General features: G+C 36.6%; 1 long non-coding RNA gene across 1 annotated transcript in view; it reads left to right on the top strand.

Moving 5' to 3' along the window:
- LOC114639237 overlaps positions 1 to 15,903 on the top strand; it is a 47,755-nt gene extending 31,852 nt beyond the window's left edge. The window contains exon 3 of the long non-coding RNA XR_003713981.1: positions 15,788 to 15,903. This is a non-coding gene — a long non-coding RNA (uncharacterized LOC114639237). The remainder of the gene's footprint in view (positions 1 to 15,787) is intronic.
- Positions 15,904 to 17,609: the final 1,706 nt, after the last annotated feature.

Raw genomic sequence — 17,609 nt, 5'->3', positions numbered from 1 at the left:
GCACAGGAGTGGTATCGCTGGATGCACAGGTAATGCTATGTCCAATTTTCTGAGGAACCGCCAGACTGATTTCCAAAGTGGTTGCACCATCTTGCAGTCCCACCAACAATGGAGGAGTATTCTACTTTCTCCACATCCTTGCCAGCATCTACTATCACCTGAGTTTTTAATCTTAGCCATTCTGACTGATGTGAGGTGGAATCTCAGGGTTGTTTTGATTTGCATTTCCCTGATAACTAAAGATATTGAACATTTCTTTAGGTACTTCAAAGCAATTCAAGTTTCCTCAGTTGAAAATTCTTTGTTGAGCTCTGTACCCCATTTTAAATAGGGTTATTTGATTGTTTAGAGTCTAATTTCTTGAGTTCTTTGTAAATTTTGGATATTATCCCTCTATCAGATGTAGAATTTGTAAAGATTTTTCCCAATATATTGGTGGCTGTTTTGTCTTACTGACAGTGTCCTTTGCCTTACAGAAGCTTTGCAATTTTGTGAGGTCCCATTTGTCAATTTTTGATCTTAGTACATAAGCCAATGGTGTCTTGTTCAGAATTTTTTCCCCTGTGCCCATGTGTTCGAGGTTCTTCCCCACTTTCTCTTCTATTAGTTTCAGTGTGTCCAATTTTATATGGAGGTCATTGATCCACTTGGACTTGAGTTTTGTACAAGGAGATAAGAATGAATCTATTTGCATTTTCCTACATGCTGACCTCCAGTTCAACCAGCACCATTTGTTGAAAATACTATCTTTTTTCCACTGAATGGTTTTAGCTCCTTTGTCAAAGATCAAGTGACTATAGGTATGTGGGTTAATTTCTGGGTCTTCGATTCTATTCCAATGATCTTTTTGCCTGTCTCTGTACCAATACCGTGCTGTTTTTATCACTACATTATCATTACAGCTAGGGGTTCATAAATGGTGATTCCCCCAGATGTTCTTTTATTGTTGAGAATAGTTTTCCCTATCCTGGCTTTTTTGTTATTCCAAATGAATTTGAGGATTGCTCTTTCTATCTCTATGGAGAACTGAGTTGGAATGTTGATGGGGATTGCATTAAATCTGTAGATTGCTCTTGGCAAGATGGCCATTTTTACTATATTAATCCTTCTAATCCATGAGCATGGGAAATATTTCCATCTTCTGAGGTCTTCTTAAATTTCTTCTTCAGGGACTTGAAGTTCTTGTCATACAGATCTATTGCTTGCTTGGTTAGATTCACACCGAGGTATTTTATATTATTTATGACTTTTGCGAAAAGTGTCATTTCAATAATTTTTTCTCAGCCTGAGGAAGTCTACTGATTTTTTTTGAGTTAATTTTATACTGCCACTTTGCTGAAGTTGTTTATTAGGGTTAGGAGTTCTCTGGTGGAAGTTTTGGGGTCACTCAAATATACTATCATATCATCTGCAATTAGTGATATTTTGACTTCCTCCTTTACAATTTCTATCCCTTTGATATCCTTTTGTTGTATAATTGCTCTGGCTAGGATTTGAGTACTATATTGAATAGGTAGGGAGAGAGTGGGCAGCCTTGTCTAGTCCCTGATTTTAGTGGGATTGACTCAAGTTTCTCTCCACTTAATTTGATATTGGCTACTGGTTTGCTGTATATTGATTTTTACTATGTTTAGATATGGGCCTTGAATTCCTGTTCTTTCCCAGACATTTATCATGAAGGGATGTTGAATTTTGTCAAATGCTTTCTCAGCATCTAGTGAGATGATCATGTGTTTTTTTTTTTCCTTTGAGTTTGTTTATATAGTGGATTACATTGATGGATTTCCAAATATTGAACTATCTCTGCCTTCCTGTGATAAAGCCTACTTGGATGTTTGTTTTGATGTGTTTTTAGATTTGGTTTGTGAGAATTTTCTTGAGTATTTTTGCATCAGTATTCATAAAGGATATCATTCTGAACGTCTCTTTCATTGTTGGGTCTATCTGTGATTTAGGTATGAGCATAATTGTGGTTTCATAGAATGAATTGGGTAGTATTCCTTCTGTTTCTATTTTGTGGAATAGTTTATAGAGAATTGGTATTAGGTCTTCTTTGAAGGTCTGATAGAATTCTGGACTAAAATCATCTGGTGTTGGGCTTTTTTTTTTTTTTTGTAGGGAGACTTTTAATGACTGCTGCTATTTCTTTAGGGATTATAAGACTACTTAAATGGTTTCTCTGATTCTGATTTAAATTTGGTGACTGGTATCTGTCTAGGAAATTGTCCATTTCATCCAGATTTTCCAGTTTTGTTGAGTATAGACTTCTGTAGTAGGATCTGATGATTTTTTTGAATTTCCTCAATTTCTGTTGTTATGTCTCCTTTTACATTTGTGATTTTATTAATTTGGATATTGTCTCTGTGCCCTCTGATTAGTCTGGCCAAGAGTTTATCTATCTTGTTGATTTTCTCAAAGAACCAGCTCCTGGTTTTGTTGATTCTTTGTATAATTTTTTTGTTTCCACTTGGTTGATTTCAGCCCTGAGTTTGATTATTTCATGCTGTCTACTCCTCTTGGGTGCATTTACTTTTTTTTTGTTCTAGAGCTTTCAGGTGTGCTGTCAAGTTGCTAGTGTGTGCTCTCTCCTGTTTCTTTTTGTAGGCACTTAGAGCTATGAGTTTTCCTCTTAGCACTGCTTTCATGGAGTCCCACAAGTTTTGGTGTGATGTGTCCTCGTTTTCATTAAATTCTAAAAAGTCTTTAATTTCTTTCTTTATTTCCTCCCTAACCAAGCTATCATTGAGAAGAGCATTGTTCATTTTCCATGTGTATGTGGGATTTCCAATGATTTTATCATTATTTAAGAACAGCCTTAGTTCATGGTGATCTGAGAGGATACATGGAATTATTTCAATTTTTTTAATCTGTTGAGACCTGTTTTGTGACCAATTATATTATATGATCAATTTTGGAGAAGGTACCATGAGTTGCTGAGATAAAGATATGTTCTTTTGTTTTTGGATGAAATTTTCTATAAATATCTGGTAAATCCATTTGGTTTATAATTTATCTTAGTTTTACTGTGTCTTGATTTATTTTCTGTTTTTATGATCTGTTCATTGATGAGAGTGGGGTGTTGAAGTCTCCCACTATTAGTGTGTGAGGTGCAATGTGTTCTTTTAGCTTTAGTAAAGTTATTTTTTATGAATGTGGGTGCCCTTGCATTTGGTGCATAGATGTTCAAAATTGAAATTTCATTTTGATTGATTTTTCCTTTGACAGTTATAAAGTGCCCATTCTCATCTTTCTTGATAACTTCTTGTTGAAAGCCGATTTTATTTGATATTAGAATGCCTACTCCAGCTTGTTTCTTGGGACCATTTGCTTGGAAAATTGTTTTCCAGCCTTTTATTCTGAGGTAGTGTCTATTGTTGTCACTCAGGTGCATTTCCTGTATGCAGCAAAATGTTGAGTCCTGTTTAAATATCCGCTCTGTTAGCCTATGTCTTTTATTGTGGAATCGAGTCCATTGATGTTAAGAGATATTAAGGAAAAGTGATTGTTGCTTCCTGTTATTTTTGTTATTAGAGGTGGAGTTATGTTTATGTGGCTATCTTCTTTTGGGTTTGTTGGAAGAAGATTACTTTCTTGCTTTTTCTGTAACATAATTTCCCTCCTTTTGTGGTGACTTCCCTCTATTATCCTTTGTAGGGCTGGATTTGTGGAAAGACATTGTGTAAATGTGGTCTTGTCATGGAATATCTTGGTTTCTCCATCTATGGTAATTGAGAGTTTTGCTTATTATAGTAGCCTGGGCTGGCATTTGTGTTCTTTTAGGGTCTGTATGACATCTGTCCAGGATATTATTGCTTTTAAGTCTCTGTTGAGAAGTCTTGTGTATTTCTGATAGGTCTGCCTTTATATGTTACTTGACCTTTTCCCCTTACTGCTTTTAATATTCTTTTTTTGTTTTGTTTTGTGCATTTGGTGTTTTGATTATTATGTGATGTGGGATTTCTTTTCTGATCTAGTCTATTTAGAGTTCTGTAGGCTTCTTGAATGTTCATAGGCATCTTTTTCTTTAGGTTAGGGACGTTTCCTTTCTGTGTTTATACCCCTGTGTGAATTAATTATGATTTGAGAAAAAATTATTGGATATTTTCTTATTTAAAATGTTCAAAAACTTAAAATATATTTTATTAACAAATCTACATTTCTATAAAACGCTAGAAAAATGAATTTAATTGTATGTGGAGTATAGATTTTATATCAATTCAATTTTTATCATTTAGGACGAATAATAAATTACTACAAACTACTGTTAATAGATGTTCAAAATTTTAACTTAGAGGTAACCTAATTGACATCAAAATAAATAAATATTTTTTAAAATTTTGAAAAAAAAAACAACCTCCCAGCTGTCTTTTCATTTTCATGCTTTAAAAACATTATTTTTAGAACTATTTTGTTTAAAAAGAGTTTGTCTCTGAAATGTTTCTGTTTTATAAACAACATTACCATCAGGAAGAAATGCACACATCTTTTCAAATATTAGTTAGATCTTAACATGTTTGAAATTCTCTGAGAACACAATATTTTACAATAATGTGAATTAAAACCTACGTGAGTTATTTCCCTAAAAAAAAATTAATTGAGCCAAATTTGATTGGAGCGGATTATTTTCCAGAATATCACAGAAGCCTCACTCAAGATTAGTCAAAGCTCTTAAGCTAAACATGGACGTTATGAGAATTTTCTCTTTGAGGACTAGGCAGCATCTACCCCCGTCTCAAAAGGTGCCAGTGACAAACCAAAGTTAATCCTGGGGAAACAATTAGACTTACTTACTTACTTACTTACTTACTTTCTTTACTTACTTACTTACTTACTTACTTACTTACTTACAGAGAAATGGGTAAGGGGTTATAGGCAGGCATGTGGGTGACCTTAAAGCAACCATGCCATAAAGTCTGTACACACCATGGCTGTATAGAGGGAGCTCCTTTCTCCTAATCCTCCCTAGCCTATGTACTCCATTCCCTACCCCATGACATTGAGGCCTTTTGCAGTTTGGGAAAATTTGCATGTAATTGGTTCAGAGGTGTGGATGGATACTCAAATGAGGATCCCATAACCCTCTGTGCTCCCCTCTTCCATGACTAAATGTCAACACTCAACAAATCTAGCTATGAAGATCTCTTGCAAGTAGGCACAATTGAACTCATAAAGATGGTGGCAGTTTGACTCAGAGGATAGTCCTATAAATAGGTTTTTTTGGTGTGTGTGTGTGTGTGTGTGTGTGTGTGTGTGTGTGTGTGAGAGAGAGAGAGAGAGAGAGAGAGAGAGAGAGAGAGAGAGAGAGAGAGAGAGAGAGAGTCAAGGTAGTGATGAGATGAAGTTTTTAATGTTCCCTTACTTAGATTTGATGGAGCTGATGTCATGTACTGTTCTTATTTCATCTACTACTTCAATCTCCAGGAGAGTCAACCTGAGATAGATAAGGACACTTCTTCAATCATTTAGCAAGTTAGTGGTGTGACTAGGTACAACATTCAGAAGTCTTAACAATAGCCATGAAAGAGAAGGCAGAACAGAAAGAAATCAGGTTGTTTGGTAAGAGAAGTCTGGATTCCCATTGTGTTGTTTTCTGTGGGCTGTTTAGTGAGTAATTGTCCAAAAGTGAAAGATCACTCAGTACTAAATCACAAAATTGATCAATAGAGAGGAGGATTTTGTTGAAAAATAAATTATCTCTCTGATGAACTTCTCCAGGGACAAGAAATCCATTGTAATCATTCTCTACAGTCATCTCTACACTCTAGGTTTGTTGTTGTTAAAAGTGTGTATGTATGTGATGTGATATGCATGTGTGTATGTACCTGTGTGCATTCATGTCTGTGAATGAAGATGAATGCATGCTGTGGTGGATCTGTGGCACTCAAAGAATAACCTTGGGTGTGGGACTTCCTTCCTATGTTCTTTGAGATGCAATCTTGGTTGTTTTAGCTACTTCAGGTTAGCTGGCCTGCAAACTCCCAGGGATTCTTTCAACTCTGCCTCCCATCTCACTTTAGGAACACTAGGACTCCAGGTATACAGTATTGCACCCATTCTTACATTGGATCTTGGGATATCAGCATAGCAAGTGCTTTACCCACTGAGCCATTTCCATAGCCTGAGAATTTTTAAACCTAGGCTTGGAAAGTCAAAGGCACCAAAGTGTTTCTGTTTGTTTAAATAACAGATCATTGTGCTTGCTACAGTAACAAATTTCCCTGTTTCTCTTTCATATTTGGACAGAAATTTTATTTTCCAAGAGCGAATTAGATTAATCAATTAAAATTGGCACATGTTTGTGCATCTGAACTCTGATAGTTTCACTAGAGCTTCCATGAAGTTGTGATATTTTCTAAGGAAATAAGTTTTTATAATGTTGGAAATTCATAATTGCCATGGAATGTATTCAGATGAATCTGTAATAGTGATTAACTTTCAGTATAATTATATAAAGTCCATGTTTTCCATTTAGGATTTGTTAGTGTAAGTTTCCTGTAAACATCACTAAAAGTGCTAGTATTCATATAGAATTAGATTCAATCTAAATAGCATACTAGAGTTTCTGTGTTTAATTTCTGTTACTGTTGATGAAAAATCATTTCATAGTAAACTGTCATATTTAAAAGAGTAGTATTCTAAAAATGGCATATATTATTCCCAATGTGGGGAGGGTGGGCTTTCAGTATATAACTTTTCATTGAGTCTCTGGGCCCATCCTCTTAGCAAAGCAACTCAGGGCCAGAAAACAAAAGTAACACTTGCTCTACTTGGAGCACTCCATAGCTCTAACCAGCTCTTTAAAGCCTCCTGCTTCCACCATTTTATACATCTACAGACAGTAGATGCAATAGAAGTTTAAGTGGTAAAAACTGCTATGGGGAAGACACCTGCCAGCTTTTTCCTTGGTCACTTGTCTTGCACTAATTTTTCTTAATGAAGATTAGAAACTGTTAAAAGTTGTTTATGTGCTCTTACTCTTCTCTTTACTGATTGAGTAAATGATTAGTTGAGACCTAATCATTCAATTATTTATTTACTGAGCAGGCTACTGAATTTGTAGAGTCAGTCTTCCCTGCTCTTGACTTACCTATGTGACTCACAAAAGAAATACAGGTTGGTGGTACAAATGCAAACCATGTAAAAGAATATAGCCTAATAAGATTCCTTCCCATTTCAAGCCACTAATCTCATGTCTTAATTGTAATATTAGAAAACATCCTTCTATATCATTCTAGAATTTTTTGTGTGTATGTAAGTGTATGTGCATATACATGCAGTGATACATACACATATCTCTTTACATGTGTACTCTTTTGGAAAATAGATTGGAGAGTAATATACAAAATGTCATCAGCCTTCTTCCATGCATATCCTGGTATGATTCCTGTGTCAGCATATATAATGGGTTTTCTATAGACATTGCTGAGAATGAGCCATTTTTGAATGCACACATTCAGTATTCATGCCCTGTGCAATTTGTTTGAATTCTTTTCTATCTCAGTAGCGCTTTCCACTTAGATACTCTTAAACTTGAAATACTCTAGTAACTTGAGACATCAAAGTTGCTTCCCTTTCCTGAAAAAATATGTTATCTACTCTGGATCCAGATTATCCCCAAGGTAATTCCCAGATTAGTCTCTAGAGTAACCCTATTAGTTTTCTCTAACAATCTCAGTTTATATATTCTGGTTTCAACTAATCAACCAAAATTTTAAAAACACTTATTCTATTATTTGTGTGTCTATGCTGGAGGTTGTCATATTCCTCGAGGAATAAGTTACAACCATTGCAAGCCACTATATTTGGGTTCTGGGAACCTAACTTGAATTCTCTTTAAGAATTGCAGTTGTTCTTAAACATTGAGATGTTTCTTTAGTCCCTAAATCCTAACACACAGATACACATAAACACACACACAGACACACACACAGACACACACACACACCTTTTTTGGAAAGATTCTCTCTTTAGTAGTTTTCATTTTGACATGACTCAAAAGAACTATGAATTCCAGCTGAGCCTCATTTGGGTATTTTCTATACTTTATATTGTATTCATCATTTCCTTTAACCCTCATTACAAAGCCATAATGAAGGTGTGCTAATTATCTCCAAATGACAGACACAAAAAGATTAAAGACACTGTCCAACATCACATAGCTAGCAGATAGAAGTAGACTTTATATTCAGGTTTGTATAGCTATAAAATTCTGGGTTTAGTTAGTTTGTATATTGCCCCCTTAAAGCAGCAAGTGTTTGTTGCCCAAAAAGTCATGTAGAGCATCTCCGGCCTCTGAGAGCTGGTGAGTTTTTTGATGTAAAACCTCAAAATTACTCATAACTAGATCTGAACAATACACTGGGGCTGAGATCTCTCACATGGAAATGGTATTTTCTGGAAAGAGAGATCATGTGTGAGACATAGGGGCAGGAGAGAAGCATTTCCTGCTTGTATGAGTTGGAAAGGAACTCCCATATTCTGTAATGCTATCATGAAGACCATAGGCAGCATTGGTTATCTAGTATGCATAATTGTTTAATATCTTCATGTTCCATGTTAGATGGAGCTATAAGCCTATAGCTACTATTTTGATACACAATATTGATAAGCAAGAGACAAAAGAAGATACTTTTCCATATCAGATCTATAGTGCTTCTCAATCTGTGTATGATTCTCAATCTGTGTATGATTTCTAAATTGAGACATCTAAGAGAAAGTCATATATATATATATATATATTTATATATATATATATATATATATATAGAGAGAGAGAGAGAGAGAGAGAGAGAGAGAGAAATTTAAAAGATTATTTCCTTTTCTGTTTCTGTTTGGGAGCCTCCAATCCTGGTTTCTGTTACTGCATTGACTTAATGCCATAGAGATTCAGAATAAAGATGTGAGCCATGGAGATGGGCCAGTGGGTAAAGGTGTAAAGGTGTCAAGTTGGATGACCTAAATTCAATCTCCAGGAATCATATGGTGGAAGGAAAAAATAAACTTCCACAAGCTGGCCTCTGACCTCCACTCACATTCTATGGTATTTATATGCACACACACACACACACACACACACACACATGAATTAATTAATTAAACAGCTTTAATAATGATGAAGGAAACGGTATGATTATGGCCCACTCACAGAATTGGGTATTTCCTTTTTTTTTAAACTTTAACATAGATATGAGTTTATTCTTGTAACTGGTAAGAATTCAGAAACACAAAAGACATCAAAGTATTGTCATTGACTATTTAGCCAGTACAAATACTGTAATTACAAATGGAATGCTGAGCAAAAAGTCAGAGGAAAAATTAGCCCCAATAACAGAAAAACAAACAAACAAACAAACAAACAAACAAACCATAAAGAAGTGTTTTGTATGGGACTAGTAGGAAAATTTGCTTAGATTTATATTTGAGTATTTTTGTTCAAAGTGGAGATAGTATCTTCATGTTGAGCTTTTTAAAAAAATTTTATTGGATATTTTATTTACATTTCAGATGCCCCTTACCCCATTCCCCCACCCACCCAAAATCCCCCTAACCCATAACCCCCCCACTCCCACCTCCCCACCCTCGAATTCCCTCACACTCAGCATCCAGCTTTCATGGGACCAAGGATCTCCTCTCTCACCTATGCCTGACAGGGCTATCCTCCCTTATATATACAGCTAGAGCCATGGATCCCTCCCTAAGTGCTCCCAGGCTGGTGGTATAAACCCTGGGAGCTCTCCTTGGTTGGTATTGTTGCTCTCCTCATGGGGCCACAAACCCTTTCAGCTCCTTCAGTCTTCACTCTAACTCCTCCATTGAGAACCCCATTATCAGTTCAATGGCTAGCTGTGAGCATCCGCCTCTGAATATGTCAGACTCTGGTAGACCTCTAAGGAGACAGCTATATTAGGTTCCTGTCAGCATGCACTTCCTGACAGCCATATCTGTGTCTACCTTTGGTGACTGCACATGGGATGGATACCCAGGTGGAATGGTCTCCTGATGGCCCCTCATTCAGTTTCTGTCCCACACTTTGTCTCCATATTTGCTCTCTTGAGTATTTTGTTACGCCTTCTAAGAAGGGCCAAAGCACCTACACTTGGTCTTCCTTCTTCATGAGCTTCATGTGGTCTGTGAGTTGAATATTGCATATTTCAAGCTTCTGGGCTAATATCCAATTATCAGTGAGTGAACACCATGTGTGTTCTTTTGTGATTAAGTTACCTCACTCAGGATGATATTTTCTAGTTCCATCCATTTACCTAAGAATTTCTCAAATTCATTGTTTTTAATAGCTGAGTAATATTCCATTGTGTAAATATACCACATTTTTTTTTATCCATTCCTCTGTTGAATGACATCTGGGTTCTTTCCAGCTTCTGGCTATTATAAATAAGGCTGCTATGAACATAGTGGAGCATATGTCCTTGTTATATGTTGGAGCATCTTCTGGGTGTATGCCCAGGAGTGGTGTAGCTAGGTCCTCAGGTAATGCTATGTCCAATTTTCTGAGGAACCGCCAGACTGATTTCCAGAGTAGTTGCACCATCTTGCAATCCCACCAACAATGGCGGAGTGCTCCTTTTTCTCCACATCCTTGCCAGCATCTACTATCACTTGAGATTTTGATCTTAGCCATTCTGACTGGTATGAGGTGGAATCTCAGGGTTGTTTTGATTTGCATTTCCCTGATGACTAAGGATACTGAACATTTCTTTAGGTGCCTCTGGGCCATTCGAGTTTCCTCAGTTGAGAATTCTTTGTTTAGCTCTCTACCCCGTTTTCAATGGGGTTATTTGGTTGTCTGGAGTCTTAATTTCTTGAGTTCTTTGTATATATTGGATATTAGCCCTCTATCGGATGTGGGATTAGTAAAGATCTTTTCCCAATCTGTTGGTTGCCATTTTGTCCTATTGACAGTGTTCTTTGCCTTATAGAAGCTTTGCAATTTTATAAGGTCTCATTTGTCAATTCTTGATCTTAGAGCATAAGCCATTGGTGTTCTGTTCAAGAACTTTTTCCCTGTGCCTAGGTATTCGAGGTTCTTCCCTACCTTCTCTTCTATTAGTTTCAGTGTATTTGGTTTTATGTTATCCACTTGGACTTGAGCTTTGTACAAGGAGATAAGAATGGACCAATTTGCATTCTTCTATATGCTGACCTCCAGTTGAACCAACACCATTTGTTGAAAATGCTGTCCTTTTTCCACTGGACAGTTTTAGCTCTGTCCAGTGGAATAAAGATGTGTGGGCCATGGAGACGGGCCAGTGGGTAAAGGTGTCAAGTTGGATAACTTAAATTCAATCCCCAGGACTCATATGGTGGAAGGAAAAAATAAACTCCCACAAGTTGGCCTCTGACCTCCACTCTCATTCTATGGTATTTATATGCACACACACACGCGCACACACACACACACAGGTTAATTAATTAATTAAACAACTTTAATAATGAAAAAGAAAATGAATTAGGGTAAGATAATGGCTCACTCACAGAATTGGGCATTTCCTTTTTTGATTATGTATGTATGTATGTATGTATGTATGTATGTATATGTATGTGTATGTATGTATATGTATGTATTTATCAATATATATACATATGGTGTGTGTGTGTATGTTTGTATACATACCAGTGTAGCAGTGTGCCATCATATATGTATGGAGTTGGAGTCAGTTCTTTCCTTGTACAATTTGAGTTCCAGGGATTGAATTCAGTAGCACGTGTCTTTACCACATGAGCCATCTTGCTTCCCTATACTGGGAATTTTATGTTCTTCAGTATCAAAAAGAAAGGTCATTATAGATCTCAGGTAAATGTCCCTCATTTCTTTACTGCGTGGTAGAAATTGAGTTCCAAGAGTGTTTGTTTTTAATGTTTTTTATTGTTTTATTTTATTTCCACTACTATAAAATAAATCTGAAATCAGGAAAAGGAAAGACCAATAGCAGTTGTCCTGAACTGAGTATTTCCAATAATAACTGCTCAGATGATCTGTTTATTCCTGTTCCAACCTAATTCAGTTCAATGAATATTTGTTGAATGCCCGCTGTGAAAAAGATAAAGAATGAATAAGGCATGGCTCTAACTCTCCAGGAGTTCGCAATCTAATGGAAAATCGACTTGTACACTGTTAATTCTCATACAAAGAAGACAATAATACAGCCTACATAGAAATTTAAACAAGGTGCTATGGGAGTATTTGAAGAGTAAAAATTGATTCTAATTAGGGAATCTAGAAAGTTGCTATTTGAAAGAAGGAGATTCTGTGTTTGCTCTTAAAGGACTATGGTGATTATTATAGGAAGACATCGAGATAAAGGGTGCTGAAGACTAAGGATCCCCATAATTCTAGGTGTACAGTCCCAGGCCTGGAGATTGGCAAAGTGGTGTGGAGGGCAGAATGAAATACAGTGGAAACACTAATCTGTTTTATGAAGACTCTAGAGCCCTGGGTTAAAACTTGAGCCTTGGGTCAGTAGAATAAGAGAAATAGCCTGCCCCAAAATAATACAGCAGTCTTTCCTGTTACTGTACCACGTCTCTTTACTAGCAGTGTCTTTGTATGGATAGTTTTCTTCCTAGAAGTATTTCCTTCTTATTGAATATTTCTATGTGAAAAATATTTAACATTAAAAAATACACACCAGATGAGGCTGATTTAAACATCTCTAATATATCAACAATGTGTTTATTTCTCCCCCCCAACAGCATATTTAACTACATATGTTTTGTATAACATTGTCTAAGATTTCACTCCATGTTGATATAACCCAAGAGAGGTTATTCATGATGAGGATGACATCTGGAATTTACCCTGTCATCTGTTTTACTTGTTCTGAGCTTCCATCAAACCAGTGCTAACTAGTCCATCCGGTTTCTCTTTACTGGCTCAATTTATTGTCTTTCTTTGGTATTCTTACTAGAATGTCAGATTAAATTCTATTAAATGCTTCTGTTTTTAAGGCAGGGTAACTTTAATCCATTCACATTTGCCATTCAGTTTGACATCCTATCACAAGCAGGAATTCGCTTTGTTTCGCATGATTTGTGCTTGAAGAAACTATATTGACTACTGTTTATCACTAGGGTTTCCCCTAGATACTCATAAATGACGGCCTTAATAATTGTCCTCACAGCTTACCACATATTGAAATTAAATTTATGAGTTTAATTCCCTGTGTTCCCTGGGAATTTTAAAAAAAGGATAATGGAACAAGGCAGTTTTATGACTCATAGCAACTATTCCATAATAATCAATGCAATAAAGAAAAATATTTTAAAGGGAAACAAATTTCAGTTTTAGCCTTTGAATGATTATTACAAAAATTAGAAAACAATCTTTTGAAATACTAAAGGACATCCTGTGTCCTTTAAAACTATTTATTTATTGCATTCATACATACAGATGCCCAGAAAATATTAATCCACTAGTTTATAGTATTTACTTTGTGCCAGCAACTGGAAATTTGTTCTTTTTATATTCAAATTTGTTGCACACTTGAAAAATAGCCCAATAATGATAGTTTTAAAAAGGTTATTTCATAAGCATTGTCAGTGGGACATATGCTAAAGCACTGTTTCAAGTTTCTCAGACTACCTGCTTGCTAAATTGTAGTTAACTCTTTAAAGTTACTTAGAGTGCACTGACCTAAGGTTTGCACTGTAGCAAGTCTATCAGTGGACCACAATGTCTTTAAATTTTGCAAATGATGAGCAACAGGACTGATGCACATTTTTATGTTTTAAAGGGGATATACACATAAAGCATTGAATAATGGCATTTGAGTGCCATACTTTCCATACAACTCTCTGCCTGTTACTGAACTTTAGACTATCTAGGACTAAGAATATCTAAGACTATCAGTTTTGATGGGTCATAGTAATAACAGTACTTTCTCTGAACTACTTTGGATGCAGCAAATAGCATGCCAATGCTACAGTCTATATTCTTGATGTTTATTGGAAAGGACAGGGCTTTGTTTTCCTTTCCATTTCCCATGACTTTGTCTAAAAGCAAATGATTATTATGAGTACTTTTGTTGAACAACCTTCAGTAGATATAATGGGGATTGTCTTAGTTAGGGTTTTATTGCTGTGATAAAACACTAGGTTCAAAGAAACTTGGGAGGAAAGAACTTACATGATTTTACAACTCTTGGATTACAATCTGTTACTAAGGGAAGTCAGGGCAGGAATGTGAAAGTAGGAAATGAAGCAGAAGCCATGAGGAATGCTGTTTATTGGCTTGCCCATCGTGTTTTGTTCAGTCTGCTTTCTTATGTCATTGAAGATCATACACTCGGGGTGACACAGTCTTATGTGGAATGGGCTCATCCACATCAATCATTAATTAAGAAAATGCCCCACTGGGTGATAGTGGCACACACCTTTAATCCCAGCACCTGGGAGGCAGAGGCAGGTAGATCTCTGAGTTTGAGGCCAGCCTGGTCTACAGAGTGAGTTCCAGGACAGCTACATGGAGAAACCCTGTCTTGAACCTGCCCCTAAAAGTGCCCCACAACATAGTAGGGGAAATTTTCTCAATTGAAGGTCTGGGTTTCCAAGTGAGTGTAGCCTAAAGTGAGTTGACAAAACTAGTCAGCACAGGCAGTTTGGGAGACCTTTTATAGTGCCTTTTGTTAGGTTGTACATCTTCACAACAATGCATATGTATTTTTGTTTGTTTGTTTATTAATTTACTTGTGTGATTCAAAGTCTGTCATCCAGGCTGTAATAGTGTCAGTTGTCAACCTTATAAAGGTGGAATCACCTGGAATTCAAGCCTCCAGACATACCTGTAAGGGATTCTTTAAATTGTGTTTTAGCCTCAGGCAAGCCTGGACGGGATTTTCTTGATTAGGTCAATTGAGGAAGACACACCCACTTAGGTTAGTACCATTCCCTTAGCTCAGATCATTGGCTGTATAAAAAGGAGAACATGAGTGGGACATAAGTGCTTAAGTATTTGAGGCTTATGGTTTAGTTTAACTGCGGCTGCCCCCTTAACTCATTCTGCTGTAACTTTTGTGCCACGATGGACTGTAACCTCAAACTGAGCCAAAATAAACCAGTTCTCCCTTAAGTTGCTTTTGCCAGAGTATTTTGTCATACCATTAGGAAAAGGAGTCAAGTCACAGTCAGTCTATGCAGCAATCAAACAAAGGGGAAGCACCCCACTCTGAAATCTCATTCTGGAATGGTATTTAGGATGAGAGAACATTCATTAGTTACCTAACAACTTGGCAGAGATGAACTCCAGATCTGACATATCATGGCTTCACTTTTCACTAATGTGTTCCTATATGCCTGTGGTGAATGTTCCTATGTGCCTAGGGTTTGTTAGTGGGAGGAAAGTTGTGGGTTTCAAAAGCATTGGATGACATTTAAAGAAACCATTCCATTTGCAGTGAGGTAGAATCTCTGCATCTGAGTCTGTCATATATTCTATTCTCTGTGTGAACACAGTGAATGTCTTCTGTCACATTTTTCAGATATTTGCTCTGCAAATCAGCTGCATGAGCCTCTGCTACTCTTTTGAATAAGCTTTCAGGCATTACTTGCATGCTGTGCTCCTGTGGGGGGATGGCAGTAATCTGTGCTAAGATAAACGGGAGCTTCTGCGGATAAGGGGTAAAGGCAGTGAAGTGAATGTGGTTGCAAGATTTAATGCTTCCACAGGTAAGTTTTGGAGGAGGAATCTGGCATTTAATCAAATTCAGGGACATTATGTAAATTTAATCACCCTGCAACACACTAGTAATTGTATTATTTCCTTTTCATTTGACAGTGCTTAGCTACAAGTTGAGCTCAGAATTCTACAGGTAAAGCACTGCTGATTGGAGGGGCATTAAGGAAAATGTACTGTGAAAACCTTCATTCTTGCTACTGGATGTCACTCTTGCACATGCACAGGTGTCCAAAGGAAGGTTTTAGAGTAAGTAATGAGTGCCTGACAGTGTCCCATCATTCTCAGATCCCCCGGGAACTGTGATGTGCTTGCATAGAATAGATTGTTAAATGCACTGGTGTCAACTGGAAGCCTTTACAATGAGTAAAATATGTTGCAAACACTTCTTAACATAGGGATTTTCACATTCATGCTCCCCATTTTCGGTTCATCAGTCACTAGAATGCTATGTGAAGTTGAATTATTTATGCGATGAGTTTACTTAAAACCAGAGGTAGTATTTTCCTTCATTGACAACAGTTTTGACAGGTACTTAATAGTGGCAATGGAGTTGATGATCCCAAATAAATAATGCAAATTGTTTATTATCATATTATTGTTAATATTATGAGGCTAATCAAGAAAAAAATTATCTGGTGAAGATTTCCTGAAAGTCACATAGTCTTTTTGACCTCTGAAGTCATAGCATGAGTGAGGTAAGAGAGCCTAGTGGTTCCTCTGTGACCTACAGAGTGACATAAGGAGTAGATGGAGGACTGAATGATTCCACAGTGAAATGAATTTGCTAAGGCAAAAGAAAAGCAGGCTTGGGAATTTTTCACTCTTTGACTTATTTGTTTTACTTCCCTCGATTTTTCTTTTATCTTTTATTTTGAAAGGAACTCTGGAGCTATCTTTTCTCCTCAGACAAAGGCTTCAGGATCTTTTCAATCAACACTTGGACCATGGAGGTCCAAGGAGGATCATAGAAGTTCCTCATTAAATAGGACGTGTTTTCTTTAGTGTAACTCTCTCTTCTTTAGAAACCTGTAGCAGTAATTCAGAATATGGCTTCTTTAGGGGTGGATGAAAATGAAAATTAATGTGCATTATGATAGTTTCCCATGAGGCAGAGTGTCTGCTTTCTGTATAATAATGGCAACTCAGTTTTGCTATCCTAAAATGTATTTAATAATCACTATGTACTTCTACCCTCAGGTTCAAGAATCATGACAATAAAGCTGACATTGACATAACAGAATATAATAATTTGACTAAAACACATGATTTTTTAAAAAGTCACATTTCTTCCACCTTGATTTCTCTACTGATTTATTCATATATACCCATTTATTCATTCATTTACCTAATGAGAACTCCTGAAATATGCCTGTCATCATGCTAGGTATTGGAGATATAAAGATGAAAAGGCTCTTTCCCTTCTTTTGAAATAGCTTGTAAAAACTTGGGGCAATTAACACCAAAACACAGAGCATGGAGGTAGTCAGTCACTGAAACTTGCACTTAGGAAGCTGAGCAGAGATGGGCAGCCTGACCTTCATAGTAAGACCCGGTGGTGAACAAATAACTAAATGAATAATAAGTAAAACACCACCTTAATCCATTTGGGGACCTATGACAGACACATTACATGTGGTAATTCAGAAACAGAAACTTGTTACTCAGTAGTTCTCAAGGCTGAGATGTACAAGAAAATGTGGTTTCATTTATAGACAGGGCCTCCTCCTTGTTCTGGCCTCATATGTGCTTCTTTTGTAAATGTTCTCTTGTGAGAGCAGGAATCCATTTTATGCAGGATCTGTCCCATGATGTACTAACTTCAAAATGCCCCTACCTCTTGAAAGTGTTTGTAATGGTTTGAATCTAAACTTTTCCCTGAAGATCTAATGTTAAAAGCTTGGCTGCCAGCTGCTAGAATGCT

Source organism: Grammomys surdaster, unplaced genomic scaffold (genome assembly GCF_004785775.1).
Source record: "Grammomys surdaster isolate TR1022 unplaced genomic scaffold, NIH_TR_1.0 125690, whole genome shotgun sequence".
NCBI lineage: Eukaryota > Metazoa > Chordata > Mammalia > Rodentia > Muridae > Grammomys > Grammomys surdaster.
Note: the sequence above shows the minus strand (reverse complement) of the source record. Positions and strands in the feature narration are given on the sequence as shown.